Raw genomic sequence first — 24,441 nt, 5'->3', positions numbered from 1 at the left:
CAAGGTCCCCTTCATGGGCACTATCACTGCTTGCTGTCAGGGAGGCTGCCAGACAATTTTCCATGCACACTCTGGGCTGGGGGGCAGTCAACCACCAGTACACACAGCAGAACCTAAACCCATACCATTATTGCTAAGCAGCAAGACAGGGGCCCATTGCACTCCCACGGGGCCTTTTTAAATGCAATCCATAACCCGGATTTGCCAGGAACCCTTCTTACTCCTCCTACTTGCATGTGACACTGGGCTTAGGATCTGCATAGGAAACACACACACAAGCACACACCTACCTTTGTTGCCTGCAGATGCCTCCTTGGCTGTCCCCAAACGGTATCAAACCAACACCCACGGGAAGCTGTAAGCATAGAGGACATGCCTGCACCCCATTGGACTTACCTGTGTGGGTTAAATCCGGGTTATTTGACAACCTATGGCGGTGATGGTTCTGCTCAGGCAGAGCAGTGCTGATGCTCCTCATAAAGCTGTCGCTGCTGTGAAGGTTCTAGGTGACATCACAAATCCCTTTGGTTACATACACAACAAAGCTGGGTTGTTGTTGTTTACACTCTGCAAGTCCTGTGGAAGTGAGTGACATCATAGCACTGTAGTTCTGAGGGTTCAAGATGGATGCAACAATCTCCTGTTGCTTCTATGAAGGCCGTAATAGACGACATCACCAAACAGCTCCATAGTCACATACACAGCAAAGGAGAGATGTTGTTTACACCTAGTGATGTCAGTGGTATTGAGTGACATCACAGCACAGTGCTAAGGCTCCTGGGCCTGGACACAGCAGCGGCTGCAATATCTCAACGGAGAATACGTTTATATCTATGTGTGTGTGTGCGCATATATATATATATATATATATATATATATATATATATATATATATTTCTCCGCCGAAATCACTTTTAAACCCATTTCCACCTTTTTTTCCCTTCTCTTCCTCTTACTTTTTTTTCACGTTTTTTTACGTTTTTCTCCTTTTCGCCTCTTTTCTGGGCGTATTATTCTTCTTTTTCTTCTTTTTTTTCGTCTAATGCATACCCCATCAGTGCAGCAATGCTTATTCAATACCGCCAGCAGATGGAGACACTGGGGGATAATTTTCTAAGGATTTATACTGATTTTTCCTGTCTGAATTTGTCGCACAGAAAGTTGCAGGCCAAATATGTGTGACATTTCTGCGACTTTAGCTTCTAGAGCATTTTTACAACATTATACATAGGTGCTGAATACATAAAAAGCGACTGTTCAGCGACAGACAAGTCGCATCGGCTGAAAGTAGGCCAGAATGTCAGTCCATGTTGGAGCAGGTTTAGATACAGTCTAAAGCATAGATCTCAAAGTCTGTGCACAGAATTTAGCAAGGGCCTCGCACCTTCTGATGCATCAGGTAGGTGCACAATAGCATAGCCTAACCCTCTGTACTTTGGTCTATATTGATGCGGGACATAGACAGCCAGCTGATGACCAATCCATTAGTGCAATGGATGGCTGGAAGCATTTGTCTTTGCCTTTGCAATACCACAGAAGCAATGCATGGTCAATGTACAGCAATGACACACCTGTGTGAACAGCCAGGAGACCGCCCCCCCCCCCCCCCCCCCCCATGTTATGTTACATAGTTACATAGTTAGTACGGTCGAAAAAAGACATATGTCCATCACGTTCAACCAGGGAATTAAGGGGTAGGGGTGTGGCGCGATATTGGGGAAGGGATGAGATTTTATATTTCTTCATAAGCATTAATCTTATTTTGTCAATTAGGAACATTCAGCACCCACCCGCTATCAAGGCAGCTGCCTATCATGTCATGCCCTACCTGCACAGGTGTGCTGGCTACTCAAATGATCCAATTAAGGAGGCCATTTAGTCAGCAGCAGCAGAAGTCCTGTGCCTGGACGCTCCAACAGGGGCCAGACACAAGCAGAAGCAGAAGCAGCAGAAGCAGCAGCAGAAGCAGCAGCAGCACCACCTTTTGTTTTTTGGCTGCAGCAGCAGCAAGGCCCACAGGGCTGGCTAGCTGGCTAGCCAGCAAGCAGGTAGCAATGAAAGTAGGAATCTTTCTTTTTAACCCTGTAAGGGGGTGGTGCACTGTACCCGAAGATACTGCCATATCGGGTCAATGCATAGGGCGACGGAAGCAAGCTTCGAAATCGGCCCCCGTTCTCAAAAATCCATTTAATATATGGTCCCCAGATAGGGGACGTATCAGATATTAAACTGATAAGAACAGATACTACACTTGATCTTAGCCAAAAGGCCGAGAAGCGATAACCGTGAAAGGGGCGGGCCCAACAAGGTCCCCTTCATGGGCACTATCACTGCTTGCTGTCAGGGAGGCTGCCAGACAATTTTCCATGCACACTCTGGGCTGGGGGGCAGTCAACCACCAGTACACACAGCAGAACCTAAACCCATACCATTATTGCTAAGCAGCAAGACAGGGGCCCATTGCACTCCCACGGGGCCTTTTTAAATGCAATCCATAACCCGGATTTGCCAGGAACCCTTCTTACTCCTCCTACTTGCATGTGACACTGGGCTTAGGATCTGCATAGGAAACACACACACAAGCACACACCTACCTTTGTTGCCTGCAGATGCCTCCTTGGCTGTCCCCAAACGGTATCAAACCAACACCCACGGGAAGCTGTAAGCATAGAGGACATGCCTGCACCCCATTGGACTTACCTGTGTGGGTTAAATCCGGGTTATTTGACAACCTATGGCGGTGATGGTTCTGCTCAGGCAGAGCAGTGCTGATGCTCCTCATAAAGCTGTCGCTGCTGTGAAGGTTCTAGGTGACATCACAAATCCCTTTGGTTACATACACAACAAAGCTGGGTTGTTGTTGTTTACACTCTGCAAGGCCTGTGGAAGTGAGTGACATCATAGCACTGTAGTTCTGAGGGTTCAAGATGGATGCAACAATCTCCTGTTGCTTCTATGAAGGCCGTAATAGACGACATCACCAAACAGCTCCATAGTCACATACACAGCAAAGGAGAGATGTTGTTTACACCTAGTGATGTCAGTGGTATTGAGTGACATCACAGCACAGTGCTAAGGCTCCTGGGCCTGGACACAGCAGCGGCTGCAATATCTCAACGGAGAATACGTTTATATCTATGTGTGTGTGTGCGCATATATATATATATATATATATATATATATATATATATATATATATATTTCTCCGCCGAAATCACTTTTAAACCCATTTCCACCTTTTTTTCCCTTCTCTTCCTCTTACTTTTTTTTCACGTTTTTTTACGTTTTTCTCCTTTTCGCCTCTTTTCTGGGCGTATTATTCTTCTTTTTCTTCTTTTTTTTCGTCTAATGCATACCCCATCAGTGCAGCAATGCTTATTCAATACCGCCAGCAGATGGAGACACTGGGGGATAATTTTCTAAGGATTTATACTGATTTTTCCTGTCTGAATTTGTCGCACAGAAAGTTGCAGGCCAAATATGTGTGACATTTCTGCGACTTTAGCTTCTAGAGCATTTTTACAACATTATACATAGGTGCTGAATACATAAAAAGCGACTGTTCAGCGACAGACAAGTCGCATCGGCTGAAAGTAGGCCAGAATGTCAGTCCATGTTGGAGCAGGTTTAGATACAGTCTAAAGCATAGATCTCAAAGTCTGTGCACAGAATTTAGCAAGGGCCTCGCACCTTCTGATGCATCAGGTAGGTGCACAATAGCATAGCCTAACCCTCTGTACTTTGGTCTATATTGATGCGGGACATAGACAGCCAGCTGATGACCAATCCATTAGTGCAATGGATGGCTGGAAGCATTTGTCTTTGCCTTTGCAATACCACAGAAGCAATGCATGGTCAATGTACAGCAATGACACACCTGTGTGAACAGCCAGGAGACCCCCCCCCCCCCCCCCCCATGTTATGTTACATAGTTACATAGTTAGTACGGTCGAAAAAAGACATATGTCCATCACGTTCAACCAGGGAATTAAGGGGTAGGGGTGTGGCGCGATATTGGGGAAGGGATGAGATTTTATATTTCTTCATAAGCATTAATCTTATTTTGTCAATTAGGAACATTCAGCACCCACCCGCTATCAAGGCAGCTGCCTATCATGTCATGCCCTACCTGCACAGGTGTGCTGGCTACTCAAATGATCCAATTAAGGAGGCCATTTAGTCAGCAGCAGCAGAAGTCCTGTGCCTGGACGCTCCAACAGGGGCCAGACACAAGCAGAAGCAGAAGCAGCAGAAGCAGCAGCAGCACCACCTTTTGTTTTTTGGCTGCAGCAGCAGCAAGGCCCACAGGGCTGGCTAGCTGGCTAGCCAGCAAGCAGGTAGCAATGAAAGTAGGAATCTTTCTTTTTAACCCTGTAAGGGGGTGGTGCACTGTACCCGAAGATACTGCCATATCGGGTCAATGCATAGGGCGACGGAAGCAAGCTTCGAAATCGGCCCCCGTTCTCAAAAATCCATTTAATATATGGTCCCCAGATAGGGGACGTATCAGATATTAAACTGATAAGAACAGATACTACACTTGATCTTAGCCAAAAGGCCGAGAAGCGATAACCGTGAAAGGGGCGGGCCCAACAAGGTCCCCTTCATGGGCACTATCACTGCTTGCTGTCAGGGAGGCTGCCAGACAATTTTCCATGCACACTCTGGGCTGGGGGGCAGTCAACCACCAGTACACACAGCAGAACCTAAACCCATACCATTATTGCTAAGCAGCAAGACAGGGGCCCATTGCACTCCCACGGGGCCTTTTTAAATGCAATCCATAACCCGGATTTGCCAGGAACCCTTCTTACTCCTCCTACTTGCATGTGACACTGGGCTTAGGATCTGCATAGGAAACACACACACAAGCACACACCTACCTTTGTTGCCTGCAGATGCCTCCTTGGCTGTCCCCAAACGGTATCAAACCAACACCCACGGGAAGCTGTAAGCATAGAGGACATGCCTGCACCCCATTGGACTTACCTGTGTGGGTTAAATCCGGGTTATTTGACAACCTATGGCGGTGATGGTTCTGCTCAGGCAGAGCAGTGCTGATGCTCCTCATAAAGCTGTCGCTGCTGTGAAGGTTCTAGGTGACATCACAAATCCCTTTGGTTACATACACAACAAAGCTGGGTTGTTGTTGTTTACACTCTGCAAGGCCTGTGGAAGTGAGTGACATCATAGCACTGTAGTTCTGAGGGTTCAAGATGGATGCAACAATCTCCTGTTGCTTCTATGAAGGCCGTAATAGACGACATCACCAAACAGCTCCATAGTCACATACACAGCAAAGGAGAGATGTTGTTTACACCTAGTGATGTCAGTGGTATTGAGTGACATCACAGCACAGTGCTAAGGCTCCTGGGCCTGGACACAGCAGCGGCTGCAATATCTCAACGGAGAATACGTTTATATCTATGTGTGTGTGTGCGCATATATATATATATATATATATATATATATATATATATATATATATATATATTTCTCCGCCGAAATCACTTTTAAACCCATTTCCACCTTTTTTTCCCTTCTCTTCCTCTTACTTTTTTTTCAAGTTTTTTTACGTTTTTCTCCTTTTCGCCTCTTTTCTGGGCGTATTATTCTTCTTTTTCTTCTTTTTTTTCGTCTAATGCATACCCCATCAGTGCAGCAATGCTTATTCAATACCGCCAGCAGATGGAGACACTGGGGGATAATTTTCTAAGGATTTATACTGATTTTTCCTGTCTGAATTTGTCGCACAGAAAGTTGCAGGCCAAATATGTGTGACATTTCTGCGACTTTAGCTTCTAGAGCATTTTTACAACATTATACATAGGTGCTGAATACATAAAAAGCGACTGTTCAGCGACAGACAAGTCGCATCGGCTGAAAGTAGGCCAGAATGTCAGTCCATGTTGGAGCAGGTTTAGATACAGTCTAAAGCATAGATCTCAAAGTCTGTGCACAGAATTTAGCAAGGGCCTCGCACCTTCTGATGCATCAGGTAGGTGCACAATAGCATAGCCTAACCCTCTGTACTTTGGTCTATATTGATGCGGGACATAGACAGCCAGCTGATGACCAATCCATTAGTGCAATGGATGGCTGGAAGCATTTGTCTTTGCCTTTGCAATACCACAGAAGCAATGCATGGTCAATGTACAGCAATGACACACCTGTGTGAACAGCCAGGAGACCCCCCCCCCCCCCCCCCCCATGTTATGTTACATAGTTACATAGTTAGTACGGTCGAAAAAAGACATATGTCCATCACGTTCAACCAGGGAATTAAGGGGTAGGGGTGTGGCGCGATATTGGGGAAGGGATGAGATTTTATATTTCTTCATAAGCATTAATCTTATTTTGTCAATTAGGAACATTCAGCACCCACCCGCTATCAAGGCAGCTGCCTATCATGTCATGCCCTACCTGCACAGGTGTGCTGGCTACTCAAATGATCCAATTAAGGAGGCCATTTAGTCAGCAGCAGCAGAAGTCCTGTGCCTGGACGCTCCAACAGGGGCCAGACACAAGCAGAAGCAGAAGCAGCAGAAGCAGCAGCAGCACCACCTTTTGTTTTTTGGCTGCAGCAGCAGCAAGGCCCACAGGGCTGGCTAGCTGGCTAGCCAGCAAGCAGGTAGCAATGAAAGTAGGAATCTTTCTTTTTAACCCTGTAAGGGGGTGGTGCACTGTACCCGAAGATACTGCCATATCGGGTCAATGCATAGGGCGACGGAAGCAAGCTTCGAAATCGGCCCCCGTTCTCAAAAATCCATTTAATATATGGTCCCCAGATAGGGGACGTATCAGATATTAAACTGATAAGAACAGATACTACACTTGATCTTAGCCAAAAGGCCGAGAAGCGATAACCGTGAAAGGGGCGGGCCCAACAAGGTCCCCTTCATGGGCACTATCACTGCTTGCTGTCAGGGAGGCTGCCAGACAATTTTCCATGCACACTCTGGGCTGGGGGGCAGTCAACCACCAGTACACACAGCAGAACCTAAACCCATACCATTATTGCTAAGCAGCAAGACAGGGGCCCATTGCACTCCCACGGGGCCTTTTTAAATGCAATCCATAACCCGGATTTGCCAGGAACCCTTCTTACTCCTCCTACTTGCATGTGACACTGGGCTTAGGATCTGCATAGGAAACACACACACAAGCACACACCTACCTTTGTTGCCTGCAGATGCCTCCTTGGCTGTCCCCAAACGGTATCAAACCAACACCCACGGGAAGCTGTAAGCATAGAGGACATGCCTGCACCCCATTGGACTTACCTGTGTGGGTTAAATCCGGGTTATTTGACAACCTATGGCGGTGATGGTTCTGCTCAGGCAGAGCAGTGCTGATGCTCCTCATAAAGCTGTCGCTGCTGTGAAGGTTCTAGGTGACATCACAAATCCCTTTGGTTACATACACAACAAAGCTGGGTTGTTGTTGTTTACACTCTGCAAGGCCTGTGGAAGTGAGTGACATCATAGCACTGTAGTTCTGAGGGTTCAAGATGGATGCATCAATCTCCTGTTGCTTCTATGAAGGCCGTAATAGACGACATCACCAAACAGCTCCATAGTCACATACACAGCAAAGGAGAGATGTTGTTTACACCTAGTGATGTCAGTGGTATTGAGTGACATCACAGCACAGTGCTAAGGCTCCTGGGCCTGGACACAGCAGCGGCTGCAATATCTCAACGGAGAATACGTTTATATCTATGTGTGTGTGTGCGCATATATATATATATATATATATATATATATATATATATATATATATATATTTCTCCGCCGAAATCACTTTTAAACCCATTTCCACCTTTTTTTCCCTTCTCTTCCTCTTACTTTTTTTTCACGTTTTTTTACGTTTTTCTCCTTTTCGCCTCTTTTCTGGGCGTATTATTCTTCTTTTTCTTCTTTTTTTTCGTCTAATGCATACCCCATCAGTGCAGCAATGCTTATTCAATACCGCCAGCAGATGGAGACACTGGGGGATAATTTTCTAAGGATTTATACTGATTTTTCCTGTCTGAATTTGTCGCACAGAAAGTTGCAGGCCAAATATGTGTGACATTTCTGCGACTTTAGCTTCTAGAGCATTTTTACAACATTATACATAGGTGCTGAATACATAAAAAGCGACTGTTCAGCGACAGACAAGTCGCATCGGCTGAAAGTAGGCCAGAATGTCAGTCCATGTTGGAGCAGGTTTAGATACAGTCTAAAGCATAGATCTCAAAGTCTGTGCACAGAATTTAGCAAGGGCCTCGCACCTTCTGATGCATCAGGTAGGTGCACAATAGCATAGCCTAACCCTCTGTACTTTGGTCTATATTGATGCGGGACATAGACAGCCAGCTGATGACCAATCCATTAGTGCAATGGATGGCTGGAAGCATTTGTCTTTGCCTTTGCAATACCACAGAAGCAATGCATGGTCAATGTACAGCAATGACACACCTGTGTGAACAGCCAGGAGACCCCCCCCCCCCCCCCCCCCCATGTTACGTTACATAGTTACATAGTTAGTACGGTCGAAAAAAGACATATGTCCATCACGTTCAACCAGGGAATTAAGGGGTAGGGGTGTGGCGCGATATTGGGGAAGGGATGAGATTTTATATTTCTTCATAAGCATTAATCTTATTTTGTCAATTAGGAACATTCAGCACCCACCCGCTATCAAGGCAGCTGCCTATCATGTCATGCCCTACCTGCACAGGTGTGCTGGCTACTCAAATGATCCAATTAAGGAGGCCATTTAGTCAGCAGCAGCAGAAGTCCTGTGCCTGGACGCTCCAACAGGGGCCAGACACAAGCAGAAGCAGAAGCAGCAGAAGCAGCAGCAGCACCACCTTTTGTTTTTTGGCTGCAGCAGCAGCAAGGCCCACAGGGCTGGCTAGCTGGCTAGCCAGCAAGCAGGTAGCAATGAAAGTAGGAATCTTTCTTTTTAACCCTGTAAGGGGGTGGTGCACTGTACCCGAAGATACTGCCATATCGGGTCAATGCATAGGGCGACGGAAGCAAGCTTCGAAATCGGCCCCCGTTCTCAAAAATCCATTTAATATATGGTCCCCAGATAGGGGACGTATCAGATATTAAACTGATAAGAACAGATACTACACTTGATCTTAGCCAAAAGGCCGAGAAGCGATAACCGTGAAAGGGGCGGGCCCAACAAGGTCCCCTTCATGGGCACTATCACTGCTTGCTGTCAGGGAGGCTGCCAGACAATTTTCCATGCACACTCTGGGCTGGGGGGCAGTCAACCACCAGTACACACAGCAGAACCTAAACCCATACCATTATTGCTAAGCAGCAAGACAGGGGCCCATTGCACTCCCACGGGGCCTTTTTAAATGCAATCCATAACCCGGATTTGCCAGGAACCCTTCTTACTCCTCCTACTTGCATGTGACACTGGGCTTAGGATCTGCATAGGAAACACACACACAAGCACACACCTACCTTTGTTGCCTGCAGATGCCTCCTTGGCTGTCCCCAAACGGTATCAAACCAACACCCACGGGAAGCTGTAAGCATAGAGGACATGCCTGCACCCCATTGGACTTACCTGTGTGGGTTAAATCCGGGTTATTTGACAACCTATGGCGGTGATGGTTCTGCTCAGGCAGAGCAGTGCTGATGCTCCTCATAAAGCTGTCGCTGCTGTGAAGGTTCTAGGTGACATCACAAATCCCTATGGTTACATACACAACAAAGCTGGGTTGTTGTTGTTTACACTCTGCAAGGCCTGTGGAAGTGAGTGACATCATAGCACTGTAGTTCTGAGGGTTCAAGATGGATGCAACAATCTCCTGTTGCTTCTATGAAGGCCATAATAGACGACATCACCAAACAGCTCCATAGTAACATACACAGCAAAGGAGAGATGTTGTTTACACCTAGTGATGTCAGTGGTATTGAGTGACATCACAGCACAGTGCTAAGGCTCCTGGGCCTGGACACAGCAGCGGCTGCAATATCTCAACGGAGAATACGTTTATATCTATGTGTGTGTGTGCGCATATATATATATATATATATATATATATATATATATATATATATTTCTCCGCCGAAATCACTTTTAAACCCATTTCCACCTTTTTTTCCCTTCTCTTCCTCTTACTTTTTTTTCACGTTTTTTTACGTTTTTCTCCTTTTCGCCTCTTTTCTGGGCGTATTATTCTTCTTTTTCTTCTTTTTTTTCGTCTAATGCATACCCCATCAGTGCAGCAATGCTTATTCAATACCGCCAGCAGATGGAGACACTGGGGGATAATTTTCTAAGGATTTATACTGATTTTTCCTGTCTGAATTTGTCGCACAGAAAGTTGCAGGCCAAATATGTGTGACATTTCTGCGACTTTAGCTTCTAGAGCATTTTTACAACATTATACATAGGTGCTGAATACATAAAAAGCGACTGTTCAGCGACAGACAAGTCGCATCGGCTGAAAGTAGGCCAGAATGTCAGTCCATGTTGGAGCAGGTTTAGATACAGTCTAAAGCATAGATCTCAAAGTCTGTGCACAGAATTTAGCAAGGGCCTCGCACCTTCTGATGCATCAGGTAGGTGCACAATAGCATAGCCTAACCCTCTGTACTTTGGTCTATATTGATGCGGGACATAGACAGCCAGCTGATGACCAATCCATTAGTGCAATGGATGGCTGGAAGCATTTGTCTTTGCCTTTGCAATACCACAGAAGCAATGCATGGTCAATGTACAGCAATGACACACCTGTGTGAACAGCCAGGAGACCCCCCCCCCATGTTATGTTACATAGTTACATAGTTAGTACGGTCGAAAAAAGACATATGTCCATCACGTTCAACCAGGGAATTAAGGGGTAGGGGTGTGGCGCGATATTGGGGAAGGGATGAGATTTTATATTTCTTCATAAGCATTAATCTTATTTTGTCAATTAGGAACATTCAGCACCCACCCGCTATCAAGGCAGCTGCCTATCATGTCATGCCCTACCTGCACAGGTGTGCTGGCTACTCAAATGATCCAATTAAGGAGGCCATTTAGTCAGCAGCAGCAGAAGTCCTGTGCCTGGACGCTCCAACAGGGGCCAGACACAAGCAGAAGCAGAAGCAGCAGAAGCAGCAGCAGCACCACCTTTTGTTTTTTGGCTGCAGCAGCAGCAAGGCCCACAGGGCTGGCTAGCTGGCTAGCCAGCAAGCAGGTAGCAATGAAAGTAGGAATCTTTCTTTTTAACCCTGTAAGGGGGTGGTGCACTGTACCCGAAGATACTGCCATATCGGGTCAATGCATAGGGCGACGGAAGCAAGCTTCGAAATCGGCCCCCGTTCTCAAAAATCCATTTAATATATGGTCCCCAGATAGGGGACGTATCAGATATTAAACTGATAAGAACAGATACTACACTTGATCTTAGCCAAAAGGCCGAGAAGCGATAACCGTGAAAGGGGCGGGCCCAACAAGGTCCCCTTCATGGGCACTATCACTGCTTGCTGTCAGGGAGGCTGCCAGACAATTTTCCATGCACACTCTGGGCTGGGGGGCAGTCAACCACCAGTACACACAGCAGAACCTAAACCCATACCATTATTGCTAAGCAGCAAGACAGGGGCCCATTGCACTCCCACGGGGCCTTTTTAAATGCAATCCATAACCCGGATTTGCCAGGAACCCTTCTTACTCCTCCTACTTGCATGTGACACTGGGCTTAGGATCTGCATAGGAAACACACACACAAGCACACACCTACCTTTGTTGCCTGCAGATGCCTCCTTGGCTGTCCCCAAACGGTATCAAACCAACACCCACGGGAAGCTGTAAGCATAGAGGACATGCCTGCACCCCATTGGACTTACCTGTGTGGGTTAAATCCGGGTTATTTGACAACCTATGGCGGTGATGGTTCTGCTCAGGCAGAGCAGTGCTGATGCTCCTCATAAAGCTGTCGCTGCTGTGAAGGTTCTAGGTGACATCACAAATCCCTTTGGTTACATACACAACAAAGCTGGGTTGTTGTTGTTTACACTCTGCAAGGCCTGTGGAAGTGAGTGACATCATAGCACTGTAGTTCTGAGGGTTCAAGATGGATGCAACAATCTCCTGTTGCTTCTATGAAGGCCGTAATAGACGACATCACCAAACAGCTCCATAGTCACATACACAGCAAAGGAGAGATGTTGTTTACACCTAGTGATGTCAGTGGTATTGAGTGACATCACAGCACAGTGCTAAGGCTCCTGGGCCTGGACACAGCAGCGGCTGCAATATCTCAACGGAGAATACGTTTATATCTATGTGTGTGTGTGCGCATATATATATATATATATATATATATATATATATATATATATATATCCGCCGAAATCACTTTTAAACCCATTTCCACCTTTTTTTCCCTTCTCTTCCTCTTACTTTTTTTTCACGTTTTTTTACGTTTTTCTCCTTTTCGCCTCTTTTCTGGGCGTATTATTCTTCTTTTTCTTCTTTTTTTTCGTCTAATGCATACCCCATCAGTGCAGCAATGCTTATTCAATACCGCCAGCAGATGGAGACACTGGGGGATAATTTTCTAAGGATTTATACTGATTTTTCCTGTCTGAATTTGTCGCACAGAAAGTTGCAGGCCAAATATGTGTGACATTTCTGCGACTTTAGCTTCTAGAGCATTTTTACAACATTATACATAGGTGCTGAATACATAAAAAGCGACTGTTCAGCGACAGACAAGTCGCATCGGCTGAAAGTAGGCCAGAATGTCAGTCCATGTTGGAGCAGGTTTAGATACAGTCTAAAGCATAGATCTCAAAGTCTGTGCACAGAATTTAGCAAGGGCCTCGCACCTTCTGATGCATCAGGTAGGTGCACAATAGCATAGCCTAACCCTCTGTACTTTGGTCTATATTGATGCGGGACATAGACAGCCAGCTGATGACCAATCCATTAGTGCAATGGATGGCTGGAAGCATTTGTCTTTGCCTTTGCAATACCACAGAAGCAATGCATGGTCAATGTACAGCAATGACACACCTGTGTGAACAGCCAGGAGACCCCCCCCCCATGTTATGTTACATAGTTACATAGTTAGTACGGTCGAAAAAAGACATATGTCCATCACGTTCAACCAGGGAATTAAGGGGTAGGGGTGTGGCGCGATATTGGGGAAGGGATGAGATTTTATATTTCTTCATAAGCATTAATCTTATTTTGTCAATTAGGAACATTCAGCACCCACCCGCTATCAAGGCAGCTGCCTATCATGTCATGCCCTACCTGCACAGGTGTGCTGGCTACTCAAATGATCCAATTAAGGAGGCCATTTAGTCAGCAGCAGCAGAAGTCCTGTGCCTGGACGCTCCAACAGGGGCCAGACACAAGCAGAAGCAGAAGCAGCAGAAGCAGCAGCAGCACCACCTTTTGTTTTTTGGCTGCAGCAGCAGCAAGGCCCACAGGGCTGGCTAGCTGGCTAGCCAGCAAGCAGGTAGCAATGAAAGTAGGAATCTTTCTTTTTAACCCTGTAAGGGGGTGGTGCACTGTACCCGAAGATACTGCCATATCGGGTCAATGCATAGGGCGACGGAAGCAAGCTTCGAAATCGGCCCCCGTTCTCAAAAATCCATTTAATATATGGTCCCCAGATAGGGGACGTATCAGATATTAAACTGATGAGAACAGATACTACACTTGATCTTAGCCAAAAGGCCGAGAAGCGATAACCGTGAAAGGGGCGGGCCCAACAAGGTCCCCTTCATGGGCACTATCACTGCTTGCTGTCAGGGAGGCTGCCAGACAATTTTCCATGCACACTCTGGGCTGGGGGGCAGTCAACCACCAGTACACACAGCAGAACCTAAACCCATACCATTATTGCTAAGCAGCAAGACAGGGGCCCATTGCACTCCCACGGGGCCTTTTTAAATGCAATCCATAACCCGGATTTGCCAGGAACCCTTCTTACTCCTCCTACTTGCATGTGACACTGGGCTTAGGATCTGCATAGGAAACACACACACAAGCACACACCTACCTTTGTTGCCTGCAGATGCCTCCTTGGCTGTCCCCAAACGGTATCAAACCAACACCCACGGGAAGCTGTAAGCATAGAGGACATGCCTGCACCCCATTGGACTTACCTGTGTGGGTTAAATCCGGGTTATTTGACAACCTATGGCGGTGATGGTTCTGCTCAGGCAGAGCAGTGCTGATGCTCCTCATAAAGCTGTCGCTGCTGTGAAGGTTCTAGGTGACATCACAAATCCCTTTGGTTACATACACAACAAAGCTGGGTTGTTGTTGTTTACACTCTGCAAGGCCTGTGGAAGTGAGTGACATCATAGCACTGTAGTTCTGAGGGTTCAAGATGGATGCAACAATCTCCTGTTGCTTCTATGAAGGCCGTAATAGACGACATCACCAAACAGCTCCATAGTCACATACACAGCAAAGGAGAGATGTTGTTTACACCTAGTGATGTCAGTGGTATTGAGTGACATCACAGCACAGTGCTAAGGCTCCTGGGCCTGGACACAGCAGCGGCTGCAATATCTCAACGGAGAATACGTTTATATCTATGTGTGTGTGTGCGCATATATATATATATATATATATATATATATATATATATATATTTCTCCGCCGAAATCACTTTTAAACCCATTTCCACCTTTTTTTCCCTTCTCTTCCTCTTACTTTTTTTTCACGTTTTTTTACGTTTTTCTCCTTTTCGCCTCTTTTCTGGGCGTATTATTCTTCTTTTTCTTCTTTTTTTTCGTCTAATGCATACCCCATCAGTGCAGCAATGCTTATTCAATACCGCCAGCAGATGGAGACACTGGGGGATAATTTTCTAAGGATTTATACTGATTTTTCCTGTCTGAATTTGTCGCACAGAAAGTTGCAGGCCAAATATGTGTGACATTTCTGCGACTTTAGCTTCTAGAGCATTTTTACAACATTATACATAGGTGCTGAATACATAAAAAGCGACTGTTCAGCGACAGACAAGTCGCATCGGCTGAAAGTAGGCCAGAATGTCAGTCCATGTTGGAGCAGGTTTAGATACAGTCTAAAGCATAGATCTCAAAGTCTGTGCACAGAATTTAGCAAGGGCCTCGCACCTTCTGATGCATCAGGTAGGTGCACAATAGCATAGCCTAACCCTCTGTACTTTGGTCTATATTGATGCGGGACATAGACAGCCAGCTGATGACCAATCCATTAGTGCAATGGATGGCTGGAAGCATTTGTCTTTGCCTTTGCAATACCACAGAAGCAATGCATGGTCAATGTACAGCAATGACACACCTGTGTGAACAGCCAGGAGACCCCCCCCCCCATGTTATGTTACATAGTTACATAGTTAGTACGGTCGAAAAAAGACATATGTCCATCACGTTCAACCAGGGAATTAAGGGGTAGGGGTGTGGCGCGATATTGGGGAAGGGATGAGATTTTATATTTCTTCATAAGCATTAATCTTATTTTGTCAATTAGGAACATTCAGCACCCACCCGCTATCAAGGCAGCTGCCTATCATGTCATGCCCTACCTGCACAGGTGTGCTGGCTACTCAAATGATCCAATTAAGGAGGCCATTTAGTCAGCAGCAGCAGAAGTCCTGTGCCTGGACGCTCCAACAGGGGCCAGACACAAGCAGAAGCAGAAGCAGCAGAAGCAGCAGCAGCACCACCTTTTGTTTTTTGGCTGCAGCAGCAGCAAGGCCCACAGGGCTGGCTAGCTGGCTAGCCAGCAAGCAGGTAGCAATGAAAGTAGGAATCTTTCTTTTTAACCCTGTAAGGGGGTGGTGCACTGTACCCGAAGATACTGCCATATCGGGTCAATGCATAGGGCGACGGAAGCAAGCTTCGAAATCGGCCCCCGTTCTCAAAAATCCATTTAATATATGGTCCCCAGATAGGGGACGGATCAGATATTAAACTGATAAGAACAGATTTTTTTTTTTTACGTTTTTATTAGTAAAGTGCAAAAACAAGAAATACATACAAGTAAACTTTCACTACTATTCAAAATGCATCATATTACATATCACATTATTGCATTCCAAAGACTAAAGTGCCAAAGTGAATTAGCTTTCTGGGCCCCCAGTCTCTTTTTATCCAATAAATAGTAGACAAAAAGATCACTCAGTGCAAGTTTAAAACAGTCACTTTCACTAATCAAGTCTTTCTGGAAAACCAAAATATTGCGAGACTTCCATAAGGCATTCTTGACGGTATTCACAACAGTCCATATCACTCTCTCTGTATCTTTATTTTGACTCGTAAAATTCCCGAATAAAACAACTTCATGATTAAAAGTCTTTAGACCGGTAAGAAACATTAAAAGACTCGCCACACTTTTCCACACCTCTTGAGCATAAAAACAGTTCCAAAACACATGTAAGACTGTCTCTTCTCCTCCACAGCTTCCTCTTGGACATCTTGAAGTATTGCACAATCCCCGTCTGTGCTGAAAGTGTCTGGTAGGTACACACTCATGTGCTATTGACCATGCAAGATCTTTATTGCAATTCTCCAGATACGGTGCATTAACCATCCTCCACACTCTGTCACATTTTGTTTTAGAGAAGTTTAAAATCCCAGAGGTTTGCTCCGATCTCCTGAGCTCCATCTCTATTCTTTTGGGATGCTTGAGAATCTCAATGTCCATGTCTTTCAAGTTATACAGACGAATCACTTTCTCTAAAACCATATAGTGCTTTGGAGGTATGATTAAAACAGGGGATGTCTGAGGTAGGTGAATCCATTTTCTTTTTCTAAATATATCACCAGCAGCATACTTTAGATAAAATGTCCATTGTTTAGAGGATAAAACAGTCTTAAAACACATGCTAAAAAACTTCAGGTATAAAAAATGTTTAAGATTAGGAACGTTTTTACCTCCATTTTTGTGCAGCTTGTACATAATGTCTCTCTTGAGTTTTTCCATCCTTGAACTCCAGATAAAATGAAAAAATAGTTTTTGCAGGTTTTTAAGAACAGTCTCTGATGGAGGAAACACTGTGTTAAGGTACAATAAAACAGGTAAAAGCAAGGAACGTATAATTAAAAGCTTCCCTTCAATTGATAGTTTCCTAAGCTTCCAAAAGTAAATTTTTTTCTGTACCTTTTCTTTAATAATGTTCCAACTCTCCTCTCCATCATTTTTTGCATTAAAAACCACTCCTAAAACCTTTATTTTCTCACTCTGGATCTTTAGTTGGGGGATGTCTGTATTTGACCACTTCCCAATCCCCAAACATTCACATTTAGCAATATTTAGTTTAAAAGCAGATGCTTGGCAAAAAAATTCAGTCTTCATCAAGGCTCTTCTGACAGATACTTCTGAGTCACATAAAATGGTCACATCATCCATATATGCAAGGGTTTTCGTAAACTGTCCATTACCCCCTGGTATGGGGACCCCTCTGATCACCTTGTCCTTTCTCAGCATAGCCAGTAGGGGTTCTATTGCACATATAAATAGCAGCGGTGACAAAGGGCATCCTTGCTTAACGCCCGAACTCAGTAAAACATCTTCAGATAAAAACCCATTGACTAAAATTTTGCTAAAGCAGTCATTGTATAAAAGTGCAACATGCTTGATAAAACTCTCTGGAAAACCCATCTTTTTTAAAACAGTCCATAAATGCTGGTGGGAAACTCTGTCATATGCTTTCATAAAATCAAGAGATAACACTGCAAGCTTCTGTTGGCGCTCCTGCTGGTACCAGATGGCATCTCTGATGACATTGAGATGCTCCCACACTGCACGCCCTGGGACACCACATACTTGGTCAGGGTGGATCACCGTCTCAATCACTAGCTTCATGCGGTTGACCAAGATTTTTGCAAAAATTTTATAGTCCACATTGAGTAGAGTGATTGGTCTCCAATTTTCTAGCTTTGTCTTGTCTCCTTTCTTGTACAACAAAGTCACCACACCACTCCTCCAGGACTCAGGCAGCTTCTCACAGTTAAAAACCTCTTTAAGAACAGCATAAAAATCAGACTTTAAAATTTCCCAAAAAGACAGGTAAAATTCTATTTGTAATCCATCAGATCCAGGAGTTTTCCCTTTTAAAAAACTCTTTACTGCACTTTCCACTTCAGCCATATTCACACTATTGCACAAAACATCTTTGTCCTGATCACTCAGACAATATTGCACAGAGTCCATTACTTTGGGTAAAAAGTCAGAGTCAATGTGTTTTTCACTAAAAAGATCATGATAAAAACTGTGTGCTTTATTTAAAAGTCCATCTTTAGTAGTCTCACCATCAAGATTTTTTATTAATTCTTTCTTTTCAACAAGTTTCTTTAAAAAGAAGCGTGAGCAAGTCTCATTTTTTTCCATATGTTCCACTTTTGCATTATAAATAATTTCTTTACCTTTTCCTTCCACAGCTTTCTTTATCTCCTCTTTCACCTTTACAATTGTATCATCCATGTTCACACCAATGCTCCTCAGCTGGTAACAGGTTTGCAGTTTTGTGTTTAGCCTTTTAAACCACCTTTGCTTCTCCTTGGCTTTGTTCACACCAGCACGCATAAAAAATTCTTTTATTTTGGCCTTTGCATGCTCCCACCAGTCCAGCATTGATGCAAACCGCTGTTGGAGATTTTTTAGTCTTTTATAATAAATAACAAAGTCTCTCTTTATGACTTCATCTTCTAGGAGCTGTGAGTTCAGTCTCCAAACACCTTTCCCTTTGATGACATCAGGTAAGTAAATTTCCACAGAGAGAAGTTTGTGGTCAGACAAGACATTATCTGTGAGTTTAGCATTATTTATTTTTATATTTTCAGAAATAAGGACAAAGTCAATTCTGGATTTATAGATGTTACTTTCCCAGGTGTAACCAGGGTCAGATGGGTTTTGACTTCTCCAGGCATCTTGCAATCTGTTGTCCTGAATTAGATTCTTCAGCTGCACTTCAGTCTTGTCTTTTCTCACAGACCCAGAGACTCTCCTCTCATCAGGCAACACACAGTTAAAATCTCCTCCCAAGACAAGAGAGGTAGCTCCATGCAAATACAACTGCACAATCTCTAGGAGGGAGGATCTTTCTTCTTTAACAGGGGAGGCATAGATGTTAATAATCCTCAACTCCACTCCATTATATTGTACATTCACAAGCAATGCCCTCCCAGGCACAATTTCCACAAAGGACATGATGTTAAAGTCCTGGCCCTTAAAAAGTATTCCAACTCCAGAGTTCTTGTTTGAGTTGTCACCTGACCAGATAGATGGGCCATATATCCAGTCAGTTCTTAGGTATTCATAATTCATGTGATGATAAATTCCACATTCTTGAATTAGAAAAATTCTTGCATTCAAAGTTGACAAAAATGAAAAAAAAAGCAGCCCTCCTTGCAGGACTCTTTATTCCTCTCGCATTAAGCGAGGCAATGCTGATGGTAGCCATTTAACCCTTTTCAGGAGTTGCTGCCTCAGACTCAGGAGATGTAAGTTCCTGGATTACTTGAGATGGTGCAACCAGTAACCGTTTTGTTTGGCCACTGTTCACATCTGAGACAACAGGATCTTTCTTTCTCTTTTTTTTCAAGTCTTCAACCTCCATTTCCTCTGACCAGTCTCTTGCAAGTGTAGCCACAGATGATCCCTGCTCCATATCTGACTCGGCAAAGTCCGACTCAGTGACAGCGACCACCGACTCCACCGCCCCCATGGTGACAGCAGGGACAGCACGGGGTTCACTGCCACCAACTTTCCGCTGGATAACATCTGGCTTTACAGCAGCAGGTTTTACAGTCTCTTTCTTTTTAACTGCAGAGACTGCAGTCTGAACAGACCCAACAGTAACAGCAACAGGAACAGGATCCGCAGTCTGAATAGTGTCCACAGGTTTGGATCCAGCCTCGGGTGTGGCAGCAATAGCAGCAGCAGCAGCAGCCTGGTCACAAGATGATGCAGCGACCTCCGCCCAAGTTCTGGACCTGTACAGACAGTCTTTGAACACATGTCCACGTTGCCCGCAGAGATTGCACACCACCTCCTCCGTGCAACCTCCTGAGGTATGTCCAGCTTTGCCGCAGCGACCACAGAACTGCACAGATGGTGAAGTGCAAGCATCCTCTCTGTGGCCAAAGCTCCTGCATTTTCTGCAAAATTCCGGCATGTTGTTATAAAACAGGTAGCCTCTGTCTCTGCCAATTGTAAAGCTGGAGGGCGGATGTTGCATGCCCTCAATTCCATCAGGATCAGCTCTAAACTTCACACGGAACTTGTATTTACCAGTCCAGAGATCCTCTGTATTGAAGATTTTCTCTCCTCCTTTCACCTCAGAGCAATATCTCTGGAGAAAGCGCCCAATGTCAGCCAGATTCACATACGGATTGTACATGAACACCACCAGGTTTGTCTCTCCTGCAGTGTATAACACAGTGAAGGTAAGTCCATCCAGCTCAGGTGAATTCAGCTTGGACTTTAATTGGTAGTGCAGATTCTGACAGGCGCTGTGAGATTCAAGCACAAGGACATATGAAGCTCTCCCATGCTGCTGCAGACATAGAATATCCTGCTTTTTCACCAGCAAGGTCTTTAGGAAGATGTTCTTCACAAGATGTTCCAAGCTGAACTTGTCCAATGCACTTTCAAGGATATCCACACGAAATCCATTCTTTATCCTGGTCTCTCCATCTTTCAGGTAATTAATTCGGCTCTGGAAAGCCATTATCGCACAATTCACAGTAGCCCCCGCAAGGGATAGCTCCTGCAATCCACCTCGCACCTCTTGATCTTAGCCAAAAGGCCGAGAAGCGATAACCGTGAAAGGGGCGGGCCCAACAAGGTCCCCTTCATGGGCACTATCACTGCTTGCTGTCAGGGAGGCTGCCAGACAATTTTCCATGCACACTCTGGGCTGGGGGGCAGTCAACCACCAGTACACACAGCAGAACCTAAACCCATACCATTATTGCTAAGCAGCAAGACAGGGGCCCATTGCACTCCCACGGGGCCTTTTTAAATGCAATCCATAACCCGGATTTGCCAGGAACCCTTCTTACTCCTCCTACTTGCATGTGACACTGGGCTTAGGATCTGCATAGGAAACACACACACAAGCACACACCTACCTTTGTTGCCTGCAGATGCCTCCTTGGCTGTCCCCAAACGGTATCAAACCAACACCCACGGGAAGCTGTAAGCATAGAGGACATGCCTGCACCCCATTGGACTTACCTGTGTGGGTTAAATCCGGGTTATTTGACAACCTATGGCGGTGATGGTTCTGCTCAGGCAGAGCAGTGCTGATGCTCCTCATAAAGCTGTCGCTGCTGTGAAGGTTCTAGGTGACATCACAAATCCCTTTGGTTACATACACAACAAAGCTGGGTTGTTGTTGTTTACACTCTGCAAGGCCTGTGGAAGTGAGTGACATCATAGCACTGTAGTTCTGAGGGTTCAAGATGGATGCAACAATCTCCTGTTGCTTCTATGAAGGCCGTAATAGACGACATCACCAAACAGCTCCATAGTCACATACACAGCAAAGGAGAGATGTTGTTTACACCTAGTGATGTCAGTGGTATTGAGTGACATCACAGCACAGTGCTAAGGCTCCTGGGCCTGGACACAGCAGCGGCTGCAATATCTCAACGGAGAATACGTTTATATCTATGTGTGTGTGTGCGCATATATATATATATATATATATATATATATATATATATATATATTTCTCCGCCGAAATCACTTTTAAACCCATTTCCACCTTTTTTTCCCTTCTCTTCCTCTTACTTTTTTTTCACGTTTTTTTACGTTTTTCTCCTTTTCGCCTCTTTTCTGGGCGTATTATTCTTCTTTTTCTTCTTTTTTTTCGTCTAATGCATACCCCATCAGTGCAGCAATGCTTATTCAATACCGCCAGCAGATGGAGACACTGGGGGATAATTTTCTAAGGATTTATACTGATTTTTCCTGTCTGAATTTGTCGCACAGAAAGTTGCAGGCCAAATATGTGTGACATTTCTGCGACTTTAGCTTCTAGAGCATTTTTACAACATTATACATAGGTGCTGAATACATAAAAAGCGACTGTTCAGCGACAGACAAGTCGCATCGGCTGAAAGTAGGCCAGAATGTCAGTCCATGTTGGAGCAGGTTTAGATACAGTCTAAAGCATAGATCTCAAAGTCTGTGCACAGAATTTAGCAAGGGCCTCGCACCTTCTGATGCATCAGGTAGGTGCACAATAGCATAGCCTAACCCTCTGTACTTTGGTCTATATTGATGCGGGACATAGACAGCCAGCTGATGACCAATCCATTAGTGCAATGGATGGCTGGAAGCATTTGTCTTTGCCTTTGCAATACCACAGAAGCAATGCATGGTCAATGTACAGCAATGACACACCTGTGTGAACAGCCAGGAGACCCCCCCCCCCCCCCCCCATGTTATGTTACATAGTTACATAGTTAGTACGGTCGAAAAAAGACATATGTCCATCACGTTCAACCAGGGAATTAAGGGGTAGGGGTGTGGCGCGATATTGGGGAAGGGATGAGATTTTATATTTCTTCATAAGCATTAATCTTATTTTGTCAATTAGGAACATTCAGCACCCACCCGCTATCAAGGCAGCTGCCTATCATGTCATGCCCTACCTGCACAGGTGTGCTGGCTACTCAAATGATCCAATTAAGGAGGCCATTTAGTCAGCAGCAGCAGAAGTCCTGTGCCTGGACGCTCCAACAGGGGCCAGACACAAGCAGAAGCAGAAGCAGCAGAAGCAGCAGCAGCACCACCTTTTGTTTTTTGGCTGCAGCAGCAGCAAGGCCCACAGGGCTGGCTAGCTGGCTAGCCAGCAAGCAGGTAGCAATGAAAGTAGGAATCTTTCTTTTTAACCCTGTAAGGGGGTGGTGCACTGTACCCGAAGATACTGCCATATCGGGTCAATGCATAGGGCGACGGAAGCAAGCTTCGAAATCGGCCCCCGTTCTCAAAAATCCATTTAATATATGGTCCCCAGATAGGGGACGTATCAGATATTAAACTGATAAGAACAGATTTTTTTTTAAGTTAGCCCTCAGAACTCACTCAGAGTTCCAAGATCTTATTTGGAACTCAATTTTGTGTTCATCATCAGGTAACATGTTTTTATTTCTTTTCTTAAACACTAATGAAACAAAATAGAACATTTAAAAACAAAATAAGAAATAACATAAAATAGCAAAACCAAACATTACTTTCTAATTAAACAAAACCAAATTAGAAGGTCATCCCCTTCCTCCATGCAAACACCATTAGAAAGTCTATCAGTCCTCGACTGATATTGCCATTTGCTATATCTTTCTTAACTTGAGACGCCAACCAGCCTGGAATTTTATACGTTTCAACAAAACGGTTCATGTCTGCCTTGAAAGAAAAATAGACTTTATCCCGAGCTTCTTCCTCCCGGTTCTTCAAGCCTATCTTTAGATCCATCATATCTTTGTCAAACGTTTTTCTTTCTGCTTCCGACAAATTTTCCAACAAACCACCAAGCACACCAAAATACTGCACTGGCACATACCCTTCCTCCTCTCTCTTCTTCCTCTGCTCTGTAGGTCTTCTAGTTGGAACCTGCTCCACTTCTGGTTCTTTCACTTCAGCTGGTTCCTCTCTGCTTCTTTTTACAGCTTCCTTTTTCTCTGAATTTTTCTCAGACTTTTTCTTAGGACACGAGCCAAGCAAATGGCCCTCCTCACCACACAGATGGCATTTCCTTTTCTTTTGACAATTTTCCACCTCGTGACCCTCCTCTTGACACTTGAAACACCACAAAAACGTGCAATCCTCCTTTCTGTGACCGTACTGTTTACATTTGCGGCAAAAATCTTGCATACCAGAAAAATACAGATCCCCGTTCACAGAACCAATTTTAAACCGTCCTGGGGGGATCACTAACTTGCCATCTGCCATTTTAAATTTCACATGGAACCTCCACTTGGTGGTCCATAGTCCATATTGATTAAATACCTTGCCTTTAGGCAGAACACTGTCACAGAATCGAGACAAAAAGGTAACGATATCCTCCTCCGAAGTATATGGGCTATACATCCTTATAGTCACCAATCGTTCTCTACGTGGGAAATGTGGAACTATCTCCACCCCTTCCAAAACCGGACATACCTTCTTTTGCTGCAATATGTTCCAAAATGACTCATAGTCCTCTTCAGAAGCCAGCACCACGTCGTAGTATCCACTTCTGGGAAACTCAAGCATGGATAGGATTTGCTCCCTCTTGACTTCCAGCAACTTAAACAGCACTTCTTCCACGACAAAGACAAGGCCTCTTTCCTTCTTCCGGACATCGAGCAGGGAAATACGCACTCCATTCCGAAGTCTCGCAAAAGGCGGCACGCCTTCCGAAGAAAAACCGCAATCTTCCTCCATGTCCATGATGTCCAGACACCTCCCCCACCGAAGTAGGTAGGTGGGGAT

General features: G+C 44.8%; 8 non-coding genes across 8 annotated transcripts; all 8 read right to left on the bottom strand.

Moving 5' to 3' along the window:
- Positions 1-2,090: 2,090 nt before the first annotated feature.
- On the bottom strand, positions 2,091-2,281 carry LOC130302604 (U2 spliceosomal RNA). The gene has a single exon (XR_008852789.1). It is a non-coding gene; the product is annotated as a U2 spliceosomal RNA (small nuclear RNA).
- Positions 2,282-4,379: 2,098 nt separating this feature from the next.
- Positions 4,380-4,570, bottom strand: LOC130302603 (U2 spliceosomal RNA). Its single transcript, XR_008852788.1, has one exon. It is a non-coding gene; the product is annotated as a U2 spliceosomal RNA (small nuclear RNA).
- A 2,103-nt stretch (positions 4,571-6,673) lies between these two features.
- LOC130302602 (U2 spliceosomal RNA) lies at positions 6,674-6,864 on the bottom strand. Its single transcript, XR_008852787.1, has one exon. It is a non-coding gene; the product is annotated as a U2 spliceosomal RNA (small nuclear RNA).
- Positions 6,865-8,966: 2,102 nt separating this feature from the next.
- On the bottom strand, positions 8,967-9,157 carry LOC130302601 (U2 spliceosomal RNA). Its single transcript, XR_008852786.1, has one exon. It is a non-coding gene; the product is annotated as a U2 spliceosomal RNA (small nuclear RNA).
- Positions 9,158-11,242: 2,085 nt separating this feature from the next.
- On the bottom strand, positions 11,243-11,433 carry LOC130302600 (U2 spliceosomal RNA). Its single transcript, XR_008852785.1, has one exon. It is a non-coding gene; the product is annotated as a U2 spliceosomal RNA (small nuclear RNA).
- A 2,083-nt stretch (positions 11,434-13,516) lies between these two features.
- Positions 13,517-13,707, bottom strand: LOC130302626 (U2 spliceosomal RNA). Its single transcript, XR_008852809.1, has one exon. It is a non-coding gene; the product is annotated as a U2 spliceosomal RNA (small nuclear RNA).
- A 2,084-nt stretch (positions 13,708-15,791) lies between these two features.
- LOC130302632 (U2 spliceosomal RNA) lies at positions 15,792-15,990 on the bottom strand. Its single transcript, XR_008852814.1, has one exon. It is a non-coding gene; the product is annotated as a U2 spliceosomal RNA (small nuclear RNA).
- Positions 15,991-22,872: 6,882 nt separating this feature from the next.
- On the bottom strand, positions 22,873-23,063 carry LOC130302629 (U2 spliceosomal RNA). The gene has a single exon (XR_008852811.1). It is a non-coding gene; the product is annotated as a U2 spliceosomal RNA (small nuclear RNA).
- Between the last annotated feature and the right edge of the window lie 1,378 nt (positions 23,064-24,441).

This window comes from Hyla sarda, unplaced genomic scaffold (genome assembly GCF_029499605.1).
Source record: "Hyla sarda isolate aHylSar1 unplaced genomic scaffold, aHylSar1.hap1 scaffold_1171, whole genome shotgun sequence".
Taxonomy (NCBI): Eukaryota; Metazoa; Chordata; class Amphibia; order Anura; family Hylidae; genus Hyla; species Hyla sarda.
Note: the sequence above shows the minus strand (reverse complement) of the source record. Positions and strands in the feature narration are given on the sequence as shown.